General features: G+C 44.6%; 1 long non-coding RNA gene across 1 annotated transcript; it reads left to right on the top strand.

The window, feature by feature from the left end:
* The first annotated feature begins 321 nt into the window (after positions 1–321).
* LOC309505144 lies at positions 322–1,326 on the top strand. Its single transcript, XR_014208324.1, has 2 exons — positions 322–893; positions 1,085–1,326. It is a non-coding gene; the product is annotated as an uncharacterized lncRNA (long non-coding RNA).
* Positions 1,327–17,583: the final 16,257 nt, after the last annotated feature.

The following is a 17,583-nucleotide window of genomic DNA, read 5'->3' as shown; positions in this document are numbered from 1 at the left end:
GGCCAATTAGCCTACAGTACAGAGAAATTAGTTGACAAGCTATTTTAAATAAACGTAGGCTACAGATTTTACTGGTTGGACCATTTCCATACTTTCCATTCAGAGTAATTATATTTAAATGGTCTAGGCTATGCTGTATAAAGTAGGAGAGAGGCTTCATGCATAAATAAACTTGTTTGCACAAACGCGTTTCGGCGCGTGCCTTCAGAAGACTTTATACAGCATAGCCTAGACATGCTGTATATGTACAACGTTTAGATTATAGGCCTGTATGAAAGTTAGAATTTTGAAATTAATTTAGAAAATATTATTTATGTTTAGATTATATTTTGACTAGTGTTTATGCTGCCTCATTATCATCAACGAAGAGTGCTTGCAAATATCTATTGCAAATGTGTGTATGTGCTGAAATGTGTAAATATGCCCAGCTGATGAATTGCAAATGTGTTAATGTTTGCGTTGTGCTATCTCCGGTAATGGCCCATTACACGCAATATATGCCTACAGCACGTGTCTACAATTATTTGCATCAGTTATTCATATAGACTAATGATAGGCTACTATACTTTGAAATATTTATGTTATAATAGTTTTCAACTTTTTTTAAAACAGGAATGCTGCATCTCCTTCATCTGCAACTCGGAGGGCGCGCAGCAACACAGTTGAACGTCAGAAAGAGTAAGTACATATTTACCCATGTTTGTTCAATTTTGTTTATATACTTATTACAATATGAGCCTGTATGAGTTTATTTATTTTTGGAGGTTGGTTGATAATGTTACATATTTTTTCTTTGTGCTATCTTATCAGCATGCTAATGCCCATCAGTTGTGCATGTGCTGGAATAGTAGGCTACTCTATATGATAATAATAGTTTTGAGAACAACTGAAAAGTAAGTACACTTATTCCCTTTCTTTCAGATATTAGTATAATTCTGTTTACATATTCTGGTTTTACATAGTCCATACAAACATTATGTGTCTGTATGGCTTTGCATCTGGCCAATGTTACTTATAATGATTGAAATGCAGTTGTTATATTTTGTGTAATAAACATGCTCACAGTTGTTTGTTTGTTTTACAGCTATAAAGGTGATGGTGATCATCAGACACCTGTTGCAAAGAGGGCCAAGACAAACATTCAGACAAGCAACAAGCAGTCTACTCTGTCATGGAAAACAGAGACTGACATTGATATGGTTCCACAGACTCTGAGATTCCTGCCTGCACGGGAACCTGGACCACAGCTGAGTTTAAAACATTGCAAATTTAAAACATTTAGTTCCTCCTCATAGAGGAATTACAATAAAACAGTGAAAAACAAAACCTTTGAATCTCCTCTTTGTTCAGGCTGCCTCTCTTGATGGCCCATTAGTCATTGGGGGAGTGTCTATGTCACACCCCTGGTCTGAATCTCATTAATATTGATGAGCGATTACCCCTCCCACGCATAAACCTCTTCTGACAAAAAAAACAGTTTTACAATGTTTAAATCAATGTATTGTTTTAAGAGAACGATCAGGCAGGATGAATTTCACATCATTTTGAAGCCAGAACTAGAAACGACAACATATATTAGTCAAGAGGCTTGTGGGCACATATTTAGAATGTGTTTTGTGTTCTTAAAAAAAGAAAGTTGCTGAATTTTTTTTTAAATAACCACGCATAAACATTATTCTCTTAAAAATACAAAGATTTACAAGCATGTTGATCAGATATTATGCTAGCCCTGTTTGTGTTATATAGAGTGAATTTACACTTTTGCCATTAACAACAAATGTCAGAGCATGTCAGAACACCTCCAGGGCCCCAAAAACACCTCAGACCTCAGAGGGTTAAGTCAGCATGACTCATGAGTGGCATCTGGTCCCTGTCAAAAACAACTGTAAACATGCTGATATCAAGAGAAACTATAGGGCTGCACAATTTATGGAATACATTTTAGATTTTTCTGGCTAAAATTGCGATTTAAAATGTACAATATATATATATATATATATATATATATATATATATATATATATAACACCAGGTTTGTTGTGTCTTGTAGGAATTTACGTGTAAAATAATAATAACAATAGCCTATAGCATGCAGCCTATAAAGCGTTAAAAAGGAACACTAAAACTACACTAGAGAAAAATATATGGATTTTCATAAGTTACTTTAAATGTTTCCATTCATTATGACGTTATGTAATGAGATTGGAGTAAAAACATGAAGCCTAATGTTTGGAGCATTTTGCTTTTCAAATGCACGCGCACGAGTGACTCAAACTCACAGCGCGTGCAGAGAACATTTACTGAAGCGATCGAGCTGCTCCAAACTATGAAACTTGATTGTTACCACATTATACATTGAGCAGATATCCACAAACAGTATTTAACAGTAAACATGGGTCTAAATTATTATAATATTCATTATATATTGTATTATATAATATATATTATATTAGAGTAAACGCTCATACTAGCTTACTTTTATATCATGCTGTGTTTTACTCAAACATAAAAACATCCTCATGTCGTACATGTATATAAATTTAGCTATATATAATATATATATATATATATATATATATATATATATATATATATATATATATATATTGTGATGAGTCTCCAGAGGGCACTTCAGCGTGGCCCTGTAATTAATTCTCATCATTCAATCAGCAGCCAGGAGCAAGTGCTGATCGGCCACACCTGTGCTTCAAGAGAGAATATAAGCAGAACAAGAGAATGAAAGGGTGAGCTAATTCTCCACTGAAGGAAATGCTAATAGTTAGGGGTGTGACGAGACGCTTACTCCACGAGACGAGACGAGACACGAGATTGGGTTCACGAGAACGAGACAAGACGAGATTTTTACACAATTTTTAAAAAATCCTCAATGATGAAATATATGAATGGAAAATAGTCTTTTATTCAACTGAAAATCACAAAATGCAAAACAATTTAGGTGCATTTTGAAATCAACTTGTAATGAATGTTATTTTACTTCTATTTGAATTAATTCTATGCAGTAAAGGACATGCAAACACTGCAAAATGTTTTGCTATAAACTCTACCGTCTGGCTTCTCCCCTGTACGATTTCACATGAGAAATCTTACTCCTTTCCACAAATCGAACATAAAATAATAAAACAGTATAAATAAAATAAATATAAATAACTGAAATAACACTTTAAATGCAAACAGTAAGTGTGTATCCATAATCAAAGTACTGCTCTCTCAAAACTACAAGTTCAAACAGAAACAAATTTTTTCTTCAAGCATGAATAAGAGATAAATTAACTACACAGAACAGCCTAAGATTATGGTCATGGTCTTTTTCAAGAATATAAGCATGTCGATGATTTCTGGCAGCAGTTGAGACCTTTGGGCAGGGCTGCACGATATGAGGAAAAGCTGCGATGTGCGATTACATTGTTTAATATTGCGATGTCGATATGACTTGTGATATGTGAATGTTAGCTATACTGTTCCCATGTCTTAGTGCTTTAATAGGTTCTTTGCGTGATAGGTCAAATGTTTAGTACCTGCCTGGTTCAGACTACACTATTTTAGCACGATTTTGGCACGATCCGTTTCGTGGAGATTCGGACAACGGGCGTTGGGACGCAAGATTCGATCGTTTCATTTCGTATAGTGTGTCATAGTGGGCGATAACCTACTCGTCTGCGATGCTTCAGGACATCACGACAGAAAGACTAGCATGTTTAATTTTAACGGTCCTCCACGACGGGTTGAGAGCGAGCGAGAGTGTGCGTGCGCGAGTGTGTGTGTGTGTGTGTGTGTGTGTGTGTGTGTGTGTGTGTGTGTGTGCGTGAGTGAGTGAGCGAGGGACAGTGTGTGTGTGTGCGCGGAGTGTGTGTGTGATTGGCCCGGCACACAAATGATTTAAAAGTGGCAGGGACATCTTCAATACTAATTTCACCCTCACGCTCCATCACTGACATCACAACAACTCACGAGACAAAGTTTCACCTCGACGAGAAATCTCGTCGCGTTTTAATCTCGCGAGATCTCGTAACACGAGATCTCGTCACACCCCTACTAATAGTGTGTTCTCTTTGTCTCTGCTTCTCCAGATTCAAGTGAGGATTAACCGATCAGCACTGGCCTTCTAACGCTGGAAAGCCACCGACCTTCTCTGCACCTTTATCACTGCATCAACCTTTGAGCACCGTAATTCCCACGCTAAGATATTACTTTATGTTCAATAAAAACCCTCCGGGGACGTGTGCACTGCAAGTCAGTTTGGTTTGTGTCCTCATTCATCCCGCCACAGTGGTGGAGAATGCGGGCACATTTTTGCTGAATGAGGTCAGACTTTTTATGCTGATGACACCTCTGTTTACCTTTCTGCAGAAACAACACTCTCTCTCATAATGGAGGAAATTATCCGCCGGCTTACCGATGTCAGCATTCGCCAACAGCAGTTTGTGGAACAACTCCCCGGCCAACAAGAACGCATGGAACTTGCACTTGAGCAATTAAGCCTGGGAACCGCAGGCCGTGTACCTCTCCCAGAACCCCGTGTCCGGGCCCAGCAGCTGCTCACAAAGTTAACAGAGCATGATGATGTTGAAGCTTATTTGCATACATTTGAAATAATAGCTGATCGAGAAGGATGGGATGAGGATGAGTGGGCCTGCATCTTAGCACCTCTTCTCAGCGGAGAAGCACAGCGAGCCTACTATTCACTCCAGGCCCCCTCAAATGAGTCGTATGTAGATTTAAAACAGGAAATCCTGGCACGAGTGGGGCTTTCCCCAGTGTGTGCTGCGCAACGCTTCCATGAATGGGTGTATGACCTGCAACTACCTTCATGAGTTCAAGCTGCCCAACTGTCACAATTAGCTCAACTTTGGCTTCTCCCTTGGAATCCCACGGCTGGCCAGGTAGCTGAACGGGTGGTTGTGGACAACCTACTCGTATTACCTCGAGTTCATCGGAAGGCAGTTAGTATGAGGAATCCTGCAACCCGTCGTAAGAGCCGGTGGAACTCGCGGAAGCAGCCCAAGCTCGGGACGCCCCCAGAACGGCGATCACCAGAGGGCATCTCAAGACCATTAAACAGGCCGGCAGCTGTGGCAAACAAGAGAATCTGTCCCACAACATTGTTTACTTTCACTTTCATTTTAGTGTGATTCTGGGCGGAGTGTGTCAATTAACGACGGAAGGAAGTTGTATTTAAAGGGAGTGTGTCGTACCTGAATCAGAAGCGTCATCCGTTTGTTTGCACATGAGGTTTGCCAGTATGAGTGATGGTTTATGGTGGAAAGACGGCTGCGTGTCAATCAGCTGTTTCATGTGTATATGTCTGGTGCGTGACTGAAGCGTTGCACTTCCAGACCGACTGTCATGAGCTGTCCTGAAGACAAGACAAAAACTGCTTATCCACCTATCTTGGTGTCTGGTGACCCGCGATACTCATTGGTGCCTTCAATACCTGCACACTTGGTCAGTACCTCTGCGCCGCCATTTCACACACTACTACACACGCACGCACCCACTCGCATAGCTTTCATGTTCGCACATTCTGTGTGCTTAGTGTTTTGTTGTTGCCCGTAAAATTATTGTTGCTGTTGATTTAATGTTGGTGATTTACCACAAACTTAATGAGATGTTTATCCAATGTTTTCTTTTTTCTCTCTTTCCTTTTTTTTTATGGACATTTTTGTGAATGAATGTGGACACGAATCTGCAAACGTGGATTAGCGTGACGCGGTCGGTTTCCGGCACGGATCTCGAAGACCAGAGACCGCTAGTGTGAACTTCATTTCTTATTGTGTTTTTTTTTTTTTTTGGTCCATTTCGCTTTTCTGTGTGATTATGATTTTGAACATATGTGGAAGAATAAATATCCCTTGTGAACTGACCTTTTTTCTGGGATTATTATTATAATTTGTTGTGTAACAGGTGGTTACCTTTTCTGCTATCCTGGGTTAAGTTAATTTTTGACAGGTGTAATCCTGTCTGGCGCCCGAAGGTTTTCTTTAAAATAATTTATTTAAGTTAGGGCGGCGACCACCGTTACACAGCGTCCATACCACAGGATGAACCCATGGCCAACTGACCCACACCCACCAGATGCCAAAGTATGGCTAGCAGGTTGCATTGTCCACCGAGCTATACCGCTGGGGGTGCCTGAACGACAAGTGCGGGTCGAAGGGAAGATTGTGAATTCGATTCTGGATTCAGGCAGCTCGGTGAGCCTGGTACAACCCCAAATCATCAAGGCCCGACCAGGCAGTAAATCGTCTATCCCCATCACCTGCGTGCACAGGGACACACGTTATGTGCCTGCCCAAATGGTCACCATCTCTGCCGGATCGAAGTCCTGGCCGGTGGAGGTAGGGGTGGTAAAGGACCTCCTGGTCCCTGTACTGCTTGGAAGAGATTGGCCAGGATTTGACCACCTGCTAGCCACCACCATACAACCTGCTAGTCAGAATAGGAATCACAGAAAACAAAGGACCCACCGTAGGACTGCTAGCCAACCAGTCCTGCAGGCCACCGACAGTGAGAGAAATGGTGAGTCACAAAATATAAAATATAAAAATAAACAAAAATATACTGATTTCTTCCAACAGATCACTGAAGGGGGCTTGTTTGGACGCGAACAGCGGGAGGATGATAGGCTACGGAATTGTTGGTCACAGGTTAGGGAGGTGGAGGGAGAAGCCCAACATCCAGCCCCCCATCCCTACCCACACTTCATAGTGAAAAATGGCCTGCTTTACTGTGTCGCCCAAAGGCGAGGGGAGGAGAAACACCTGTTGGTAGTGCCGAAGTCCAAGACTGAAATCGTGTTGGAGTTAGCCCACTCACACCCGATGGCAGGGCACCTAGGGGTAAGGAACACAATTCAGCGTGTCCGAGATCGGTTCCATTGGCCTGGCCTGGACACTGAGGTGAGGCGGTTCTGCCAAAGCTGCCCAACTTGTCAAAGAACATCACCACTACAATCTCCCCCCCAGCCCACTTATCCCATTGCCAATTATCGAGTTGCCCTTTGAGCGAATCAGTATGGACCTGGTGGGACCGCTGCCGAAGTCTGCCTGGGGCCACGAGCACATACTCATCATCATGGATTATGCAACCCGATACCCCTAAGCTGTACCCCTTCGTAAGGCTACATCGAAAAACATTGCCAAGGAACTGTTTCTTCTGTTCAGCCAGGTGGGCATTCCGGCCGAGATCCTGACTGACCAGGGCACTCCGTTCATGTCCAAGCTCATGAAAGACCTATGCCAGTTACTGCGAGTCAAACAACTCCGTACTTCCGTCCACCATCCTCAAACGGACGGACTAGTTGAGCGTTTCAACCAGACTCTAAAGCAGATTTTACGGCAGGTGGTAGCTGAGGACGGACGTGACTGGGATCTCAAGATCCCGTACGTGCTCTTTGGTATCCGTGAAGTCCCTCAAGCCTACACAGGGTTTACCCCCTTTGAGTTGTTGTTTGGGCGGCAACCATGAGGTCTCCTCGACATAGCCCGGGACGCATGGGAACGCCAGCCCTCCCCACATCGAACAGTGATAGAGCATGTACGAGATATGAGACAGAAGATTGACCGAGTCATGCCATTAGTACGAGAACATCTAGCTTCGGCCCAGCGTGCACAACAACGCCTCTATAACTGACCCGCTCAAGCTCGGGAATTCCAGCCAGGAGATCGGGTCCTCGTCCTGGTTCCGTGTGCTGCTTCTAAATTCCTGGCGTCCTGGCAGGGACCTTACACCATAATTGAGCGGGTTGGGCCAGTGACGTATAGAGTTCGCCAGCCAGGAAAGAGGAAAGCAGAACAAGTTTACCATATCAACCTGCTGAAAAAATGGACTGCACCTCAAGACCATCTGGCTGCTTTTTCGCAAGCTGAAGGACCATCTTACGAATGAGGATGTCAGGAAGATCATGGGAGTAGCACCAATCACAGAGAAGATGCGAGAAGCTCGCCTCTGATGGTATGGCCATGTGATCCGAAGTGACGAAGAGTCAGTGGCAAGAAGAGCACTGCGGCTCAGCCCTGAGGGGAAAAGGCCACGTTGAAGACCGAATCAAGGAAGACATGAAATACATCAATGCCGCCCCCGAGGACGCCTTGGGCCGGAGAAAGTGGAGAAAGGCTTGCCGACAAGCGGACCCTGCAACATTTTAACATTTTAAAATTGTATTAGTTAATGCACTGTGAATTAAAAAGATATCATGATAAAATGTATATATAAAAAAAAGTATATTAAAAAATACCTGTTTGTTGTTTGTAATTTTTGTATTAAAGTTCAGCACTTTAACGTGTTATGTTTGTTTTCATTCAGTTTCCATTTTACAAAATATTGGATGATTAATCTGTTATTGGCCAGCGTGGTCCAACATAGTTATCGTTGTCGGTAAAATCCACTATCAGTCGACCTCTTGCAGCGACACCTGCTACTCCGGTGCATATTTGGGAGAAATGTTTTCTTATGTTGGAACGAAAGAGTCTTCGTACCCAAAAAACACAAAAAACACAATGGTGTCTCCACATTCAAATTAAAGAGTTCATTTTTCATTAATTTGTTTTACTTTAAACTTACAATACACATGTAGCCATTTTTTTAATTCAAAGAAAACAAAGTGGAAGAAACCTAGTTAAAAATGAACACAATATGCTCAAACGGTGTATAAAATAATTTATTTAGGATTTATTCGCTTCATTTATTTGTATTTACTTGTAGTTTTACTTGTAATACTTAAGTATGTTTAATATAAAAAAGAATACTTTTTATACTTAAGTACAATAAATATCTCATACTTTAAAACTTTTAATCAAGTAATATTCTAAACAGCGATCAAAATCATTTTCTGGTTAGATATCTATACTTTTACTCAAGTGTGGATTTCAAGTACTTTATTCACCACTGGTTATGGATTAGCTAATAGTGAACTACCACATTTGACTGAGCACTATTACTAACTAATTAGTTAATCAGAGTTTCTTGTTAGTTAATAGTAGTTAATACTTAGTTACTAGCAGTGGCGGCTGGTGAATAATTAGGTGGGGCTGTGGGTTGTGGAATATCAAACTGTTTTAGCAAGCGTTGCAAGTTGCAGTGATTTAATGCAAAACAGGCAAAGTTAAAGAACATCTCCTTGACACCTTATTCATAAACTCAGCTATAATGAGTTTCAATAAAATGTTGGATACCTCCATGACTGATTTAAACAAATGAGACAGAGGACAACTATGTACAAGACAAATCATTAACACTTCACAATAAGGTTTATTTAGTTAACATTAGTAAACTAGTTAACATGAACTAAGAATGAACAACATTTCTACAGCATTTATTAATGTTAGTTAATGTTAATTTCAACATTAATGATCTGTGAGGTAACATGAACAAATAATGAACAACTGGATTTTTATTAACTAACATTAAGATTAATAAATACTGTAACAAATGTATTGCTCATTGTTAGTTCATGTTAATTCATTAACAAATGTTAACAAATGAGACCTTATTCAGTAAAGTGTTACCAAAAAAAAAATCAAAGTGGTGAAAAAACCTGCAAGTTTTTTCGACTGCTTATTCATACAGGAATTTTACTCTTCTGTCCTTCCAAGTGGAAAACTTCTCAATGACTTTCTTATTGAAGTCAGGAATGTCTCTGACAAGTTTCTTCTCCATAGAAAGCATTGCCAGAGCATTAAGGTGATCCTGTGTCATGATGTTTCTAAGGAAGGTCTTGATCCTCTTCAAAGTAAAGAAGCACCTCTCTGATTCTGCTGCTGTCATTGGTGTGATGATGAGGATCTTGAGAAGACTGATCGTCTCTGTGAAACTCTGAAGGTTGTTCTCCATGAAGAACTGGTACAGAGGCACTGCACCACTGCTAGCCTTGAACTCAAGGATCTCATAGACGAGGGATAGTTCTGTTTTAAGCTTGGCCTTGTTCAGCATGGTGTATTCCTGCATTGTTGTTTCAAGCGCTGCATCAGGAAACTCCACACTGTGTTGAGGGAACAACTCTCCATGCAACAGTGTTGCGCTGATGAGCTGTTGGGTGAAGGAGAACCGCTCCTTGGTAGTGTTGCACAATATACCGGTACTAGAAAGCTATCGCGATACCCTGCTATTAAAAAGGGTACGATATTACATTTTATTAGTATCGGTACTTTAAAAATGACAGCCCTCTAAATAATAAGAGCCGTATTTCTTAATTTGCGTTGCTGTGTGACAGCCGGAGTCAGGACGTGTGAGCAGAGCTCTGCTTCCACTTTTTACGTTCACTAAACATACAGTGAACTAGAGTATTTTTATTGTCTGACATTATCGCTACATTTGACAGTAATATATTATTTATTTTTCTTAATTGAAAAAGAACTTGAAATGCAGTCACATATCTTACACTGTAAACTGAAAAGATCCCCTGGCACTTGAGAACTGCTGGTCCACACAGAAGAAAGCGCTGTCTAGTCTCTTCCCCGGTACGGGTTGTGTCGAGCCATTCGTTAGTCTGGTTGTTTGATGAGAAAAAGACGAAACGTAGTTGCAATAAACGCGTTAAGAATCCGCACAACTGAAGCAGGGGAGCATGTGATATTATTCTGCTGTGCGAAACTAAGGAAGAAATGTAAGCTTAGCGTTAAGTTCTGCCAGGAAGACTCAATCAGCGCGTCATGAATTAACTCACTTCTAACCAATCATGTGTTAACACTCTCAGTATAAAAGAATGGTACTTACATCCGTCTGAGTTCGCAGATACTGACGGCGCCAATTACCTCCATCCTCCCCAACCACCTCCAAGATGGTCCTTTCCCTCCATCCTCCCCACCACCACCAGGATGGTCCCTTCCTTTGCCTCCAGGGGGTCGGCTGCGCCCCTGCCTTCATCTTCAGGCGGGATTTGCAGATTCCGTTACCCTCGCATTGCTTGCTAAGGACGGGGCCTACGCCAAAGACTATGCTTGCTGAGCTATTAATAAATTTACTTGTTATATCATTTTATCTCCCGAGTCTTTCTGGTAGAACTGATGACGGATCAGTCTAGCTCCACCTTCTGGTACCGGACTACTGTGCTAGGTACCCCAACGGAAGGGTCCCAAAAAAGTGGTACGGTTCGTAATTAGGGTACTATTCACAACTTCTGACAATGGAAACAGCAAAAATTGCGCACCGTACTGAATTGTACTGTACCGTAAGGCCCAAAGTGTAGAGAAACGATGCTTGTTTTATTTTGTTTTGCTGTTTAAAGTGTTTTTTTCATTTCTGTTATCTTCTCCGTGATCTTTGAGTCAACGCACTGAGTCAAGACAGGTGTGATGAGAGCTTAACAGCTAGTGACATTCAAATTCGTGACCGTGGCTCGTTTATTTATACCGATTACATCAGGCTCCGAAAATTCTTCAAAAAGAGCACAGGCCTTCTCAGCTGCCATAGTTGCAACTCTTGCGTCATCAGAATAGGGTGTTCAACGCACCACCGTTTCCGTTTTAAAAACATTTTGCATTTTTTTGTCGGTTCTGACCGCAGCCATGATGACGGAACAGTTTGATCTTCGGCTGACAAATCAGAGGAAAGGGGCGTTTCATTCCTGCCCACATGTAGAAATCAAATATTCAAGCGGTTTATACATTTTTCTAAGTGAACAAAAAAAACGAAAAATCAAGCAGAATACAGTTTTTTTTATTATATGAAAAAACGAAAAAGGAACTGTTTTCTCGTTTTTCTACTTTCAATATTAAATCAAAAAACAAATGAACGAATGGCACACGTGTATTTTATTTCCCGATTTCCATTTATAAACACATATGAAAAAATCAGACAGCGGATAATTTTTTCGTTTTCTATAATCAACGCAAAAAACATATCGTTTTCCAATTTTTTGTTCTCCTATTTCTAAATGATAGACGGGAAACGTACTCGGTTACTGTCGTAACCTCGGTTCTCTCTAGAAGAGGGAACGAGTACTGCGTAAGTATCTTACGCTAGGGGAAAATCCCTTTTCCGCGAGATATTGAAGCCAAAAAATTATCCTTAATTTTGTATTATTGTAAAACGCGTTGCAGCAGCATACAGACATAGGCAAGACGGCTCGTGTGCCTATTGGCTGTTCTGCGGCAACTGCAGCAGCCTATCGAGCGAGGCCTAGCGTGACGTCAGACCCAATGAGGGTGCTTTGCGCCCACTGCGTCACGTCCCGCCGAAACGGGCGTGGCTTAGGCCTATAAATCCAGCTCGCAGGCAGCTGATATCTGGTTTTTCATCGCCGAAGCTAACCAGAGCGTGTGCATGCATGGCAAGATACGCAGTACTCGTTCCGTCTTCTAGAGAGAACCGAGGTTACGTTAGTAACCGAATACGTTCTCTTACGAGAGGTCCCTCGTACTGCGTAAGTATCTTACGCTAGGGGACCCAATGTAAAATGCTGTGCGTGTTGGGATCTGACACCAAAGACCCAAGGGCGAAAGCCTGGGGTTCATTTAGTGCATAATCACCAGGGGAACTCACGGGGAGTCCGGGAAGAGGGAGGGGTCGATCAGCGAGCAGTGCTCATCGAGCAGTGCTCAGCAGACACAGCATCCTGAACCGATAGCATCAGAACAGACAGTACTGGTATATTTAGACCGACAACAGCCTGGCCTGTAAGGCGGGAACCTCTAGGTTATAAAACCTTATAATTGTAGACGGGGAGGCCCAGCCTGCCGCCATACATATATCTTGCAAAGCAATCCCACTTGACCAGGCCCACGATGAAGTCATGCTTCTCGTGGAGTGCGCTCTGACACCCAACGGGCACTGCATACCCTTGGAAGTGTACGCCAGCGCAATGGCGTCAACTATCCATCTGGATAGGCTCTGTTTCGACGCGGCTAGTCCCTTGGAACGTCCGCTGAACGAAACAAAGAGCTGCTCCGTCTGTCTGAAGACAGATGAGCGAGACACATAAGCTCTTAATGCCCTGACTGGACAAAGGAAGCTCGCGTCTCCTTCCTCGTCAGAGACCGGTAGGGCTGAAAGGGAAATGACCTGCGCCCTAAACGGTGTGTTGAGGGATTTTGGAACATAACCGTGCTTAGGTTTGAGTATAACTCTTGAGTCATTAGGCCCAAACTCCATGCACGTCGCGCTTACTGAGAGCGCGTGTAAGTCTCCTATGCGCTTCACTGAAGCGAGAGCCAGAAGAAACACTGTCTTGAAAGACAGGTGTTTAAGATCAATCGTCTGTAAAGGCTCGAATGGGTCACCTTTCATGGCTTCCAGCACCGTAGAAAGGTCCCATACAGGGACTGAGGGAGGTCTGGGAGGATTCAGTCTCCTAGCTCCTCTAAGGAAGCGGATGACTAAATCGTTCCTTCCTATTGACTGACCAGGCGTTGTTTTTGAGAACGCTGCTAGGGCCGCCACATAAACTTTGAGCGTGGAAGGGGTCCTGCCCTTGTCCAACAGCTCTTGTAGGAAGGAGAGAACCTCCGTCACCCCACAGTCTGGGGGCGACACGCCACGAGCTGTGCACCAGCTGGAGAACACTGACCATTTCGAGGAATAGAGACGTCGCATAGACGGAGGTCTAGCCTGCGTGATCGTGTTTAACACTCCGCTTGGGAGGTCAGCGGGTACCCGTTGATGGCCCAAACATGAAGGGACCACAGCTCTGGGCGCGGATGCCAAATCGAGCCCTTTGCCTGAGAGAGGAGGTCCCTCCTCACTGGCACTGGCCATGGGGCAGTGCTCGCTAGCTGCATCAGAACTGGGAACCAGGGTTGTTTTTTCCAGAACGGCGCTACGAGTAGCACTGAGCATCCTTCTTCCCTGATCCGTTCTATCACCTGAGGCAGGAGAGAGATGGGAGGAAAGGCATAGAGCGGGCGGTGGGGCCATACATGAGCCAGCGCGTCCCTGCTCTTCGAGAAAAATTCCAGACAGTGAGCGATTTCTTGAGACGCGAACAGGTCTACTTCCGCTCTGCCGATTTTCTTCCACAGCAGCTGGACTGTCTGTGGGTGTAGAGACCACTCGCCTGTCGGAAAATTGTTCCTGGACAGTCTGTCCGGTCCTACGTTTAGGAGCCCTGGCACATGTGCTGCTCTCAGCGAGAGCAGGTTGCTCTGAGCCCACACCAGGAGGCGTTCTGTCAGCCTGTGCAGATTTCGGGACCTGAGGCCACCCTGGCAATTTATGTAGGACACCACTGACATGTTGTCCGAGCGGACCAGGATGTGGTGTCCTCGCATTTGGGGACAAAAACGCGTCAGTGCGTTGTCTACTGCCAGCATTTCGAGGCAGTTTATGTGTAGAAGCTTCTCCCGTTCTGACCATTGGCCGAAGAACGGTCTGCCCTCGAGCAGCACTCCCCATCCCGAGGTGGATGCGTCCGTAGACACTACCTTCACACTCGAGGAAGTCCCCAGGCTTACACCTGATTGGTACCAGTCGTTTGCTTTCCAAGGTTTCAGAGCTGCGATGCATTTCTGATTGACCTTGAGACGAAGCAGACCGGAAGCCCACGCTCGGCGCGGCACTCGCGCTTTCAGCCAGAACTGTAGCGGGCGCATGCGAAGCCCAGCTGAAGTACTGATGATGCTGAGGCCATGAGACCTAGCATCCTCTGAAATTTCTTGAGCGGGACAGATGCGCCGCAGCGGAAAGAGCTCGCTGCACGCTGACTGTCTAGTACGCGCTGTGGTGACAGTCGCGCTATCATAGACAACGAGTCCAGTTCTGTGCCCAGAAAAGATATTATCTGTCTGGGGGACAGAGAACTCTTCGCCCAATTGACTCTGAGACCCAGATTCTCGAGGTGATCGAGTAAAATGGTCCTGTGCTCTATGATCACCGAGTGCGATTGAGCTAGAATCAGCCAATCGTCCAAGTAGTTCAATACTCGCATTCCCTGTAGTCTGAGGGGTGCGAGCGCTGCGTCCATGCACATCGTAAATGTACGGGGTGCTAGGGTCAAGCCGAACGGTAGGACTGTGTACTGATATGCCTGGCCCTCGAAGGCGAATCTCAAATATCGCCTGTGACGTGACGCTATCTGTATTTGAAAATACGCGTCTTTCAGATCTATTGACACAAACCAATCTCCTCTGTGAATCTGCACGAGGATTTTTCTGGTCGTGAGCATTCTGAACGGTCGCTTTGCAAGCACTCTGTTCAGTTGCCTTAGATCTAGTATTTTTTCGGTATCAGGAAGTATCTGCTGTATAGCCCTCCTTCGCTCTGAGCTTGATATAACGGCTCTATGGCCCCTTTGCTCAACAGTTTCAAAATTTCGGCCCGAAGTAGGTGTGCTACTTCTGTTTTTACCGTGGTCTCGACGCGCGTCGCGTAGTGGCGAGGGCGTCGGCGAAACTGTAGCGAATAGCCTCTTTCTATAATGTCTAGCACCCACTTCGAAACCCAGGGTAGCCTTGCCCATGCATCTGCACAAATGGCTAGGGGTTGAATGCGAAGCGCGCTCTGGTCGCTCAGCGACAGAGGGGCTTCGGTGTGCTGCAACATAAGCGTTGCGCTTATGACATTCGAGGCAGAAGGCGCGCTGATAACAGCGGGCACATTGCCCACGCTCGACTCCTCTGCGGTGGTTAACCGAGAGGGGGAGGGCTGGGCGAGTCCCGTAGGACTTGTCATGTCTATGCGTGGATGTGGGCGCGGGATAGCGGGCACATTTACCACACCGAGATCATTGTCCGCCTGAGCAGAGCGAATGCACGTTGGTTTCGTGTTTACAGAAACCTTGAGACATGCAGAACGTAGTGATTGTGGGCACTGGGCAGTGGGCACATCTGCTACGTTTAATGCGCAACCGAACTGGGTCGATTTTATGTGCACGAGCCCTGTGTGACGGGCTGTGCTTGTGTGTAGGAATGAGCACTGGGCAGTGGAAATTTCGTCTACACTCATAACACCATCGGCCGTGGCCGGGACACCAGAAAATAGACTCTTTGTGGGATTTATCTGGGTAGCCGTGAAAACGGCATTTGTGTGCAGGCAAGCGGGCAGTGGAACCGGCTTGTTGACTGCAAAATACACCGGAACAGTCACATTTCTTGGAACTGAACGAGCGATGTGTTTTGGTGGAAGTCCGGCCGCAGCGGGACTTGAACACCGGCGTTTCCCTAGGCGTGCTAGGACGATTTCAGGGCCTCGGGCTTTACCGCAATCCTGGGCCGCGGCCCACGCGGGGCGGGGCGGCGGCCAGATAAGCGAGAGCGCGGCCTCGCGCTTCGGGCCTGTCGGCGCTGCGAAGTGGCGGCGGTGGGGGGAGGCTGAGGCTGTGAGCTCTGAACAGACGGTTTCACACGGCCTGCTGCAGAACTGGAGCGCTTCGGCAGGAAGTGCTTCATAGCCTGTGATGCTTTCCGTACCTCGGCGAATCTTTCCGCAAAATCTTTGGCGGAAGTTCCGAAGAGGCCAGCAGGAGAAAGCGGAGCGTCGAGGAACGCGGCGCGCTCAGACTCAGACATCTCAGAGAGCGTTAGCCACAGGTGTCTCTCAGTCACAGTGAGAGAGAACATGCTCCGTCCTATGGCCTGTGCAGCAGACTTAGTAGCGCGGAGAGCGAGGTCCGTAGCACTTCTCAAGTCTGGCACGCAAATTGCATCTGGTCCTTTCTCGTCCAGCTTTCGGAGGAGATTGGCCTGGAAAATTTGCTGTGTGGCCATAGTATGCAGCGCTGACGCAGCCTCAGGAAGAAAAGGCGCTGGTCTGGACGCAGGCGAAGCGCGCTCCCCAGGAAGAAAGTATCCATCCAGCCGGTTGTGAGCAGGCTGTTCAGGCGTAGACCACTCACGAGTACGCACATCAGCTCTGACTCGATGCTAGCTCTTTTGCCTGACGATGCGCGGGCAGAGGGCGCGAGATCCACAGAGCTCGCCCAATCCTCACTGCCCGATGCCAGGAGAGAGCAGGAATCATCCTCCCCAATAAATAGTGATTCTCTTGACATAAATACGTTTTTTTTGGTAAAATACATCAAGGTTGTGACACATACTGCTAGCGCATTTTCATTTCTTCTTTGCTGCTCTAAACACTGCTCACAGCACAACTTCCTGTGTTGCCACAAGCAACCACTGTTTAGAGTAGCGAAGAAGATTGATTTCTGATTTGCAGTGTTAAGCAAAGCTAGCGGCCATAACTAGGTCTTGTTTAAGAAAATTGTATCGGATCGATACAAGGGTTTAAGAACTCGCCAATAACGTTGCCAGAATTTTTTTGTGGTATTGGCAGCATTTCCAATTCTAGTATCGGAACAACCCTAATACATATACTTACAAAATGATTTGTTTGCAAACTGTAACTGGATCTATTAGAATGATAGATTAGAAAGACTTTTACAAAGGGAAGCCTTTTTGATTTTTCAGTTAAAAGCTACCATTTTTCCTGGGTTGAATGAAGAATTAGATTTAACTCCATTCTTGTACAATTATTATCATTATGATTATTGTTAGTATTATTATGTTTTTTTTTTTTTTTTTTAAGTGTGTATGTGATTATACTTTGTAATATTCAATGATTAGATCCCCCTGTAATGGTTTCTTTCGTTTCTCCCGTTTCTGAGAAACTAATTACATCCACACATGTGACTCATTT

The sequence above is a fragment of the Leuciscus leuciscus genome, assembly GCF_965113295.1.
Source record: "Leuciscus leuciscus genome assembly, chromosome: 8".
NCBI lineage: Eukaryota > Metazoa > Chordata > Actinopteri > Cypriniformes > Leuciscidae > Leuciscus > Leuciscus leuciscus.
This window is presented reverse-complemented; position numbering and strand designations above follow the sequence as displayed.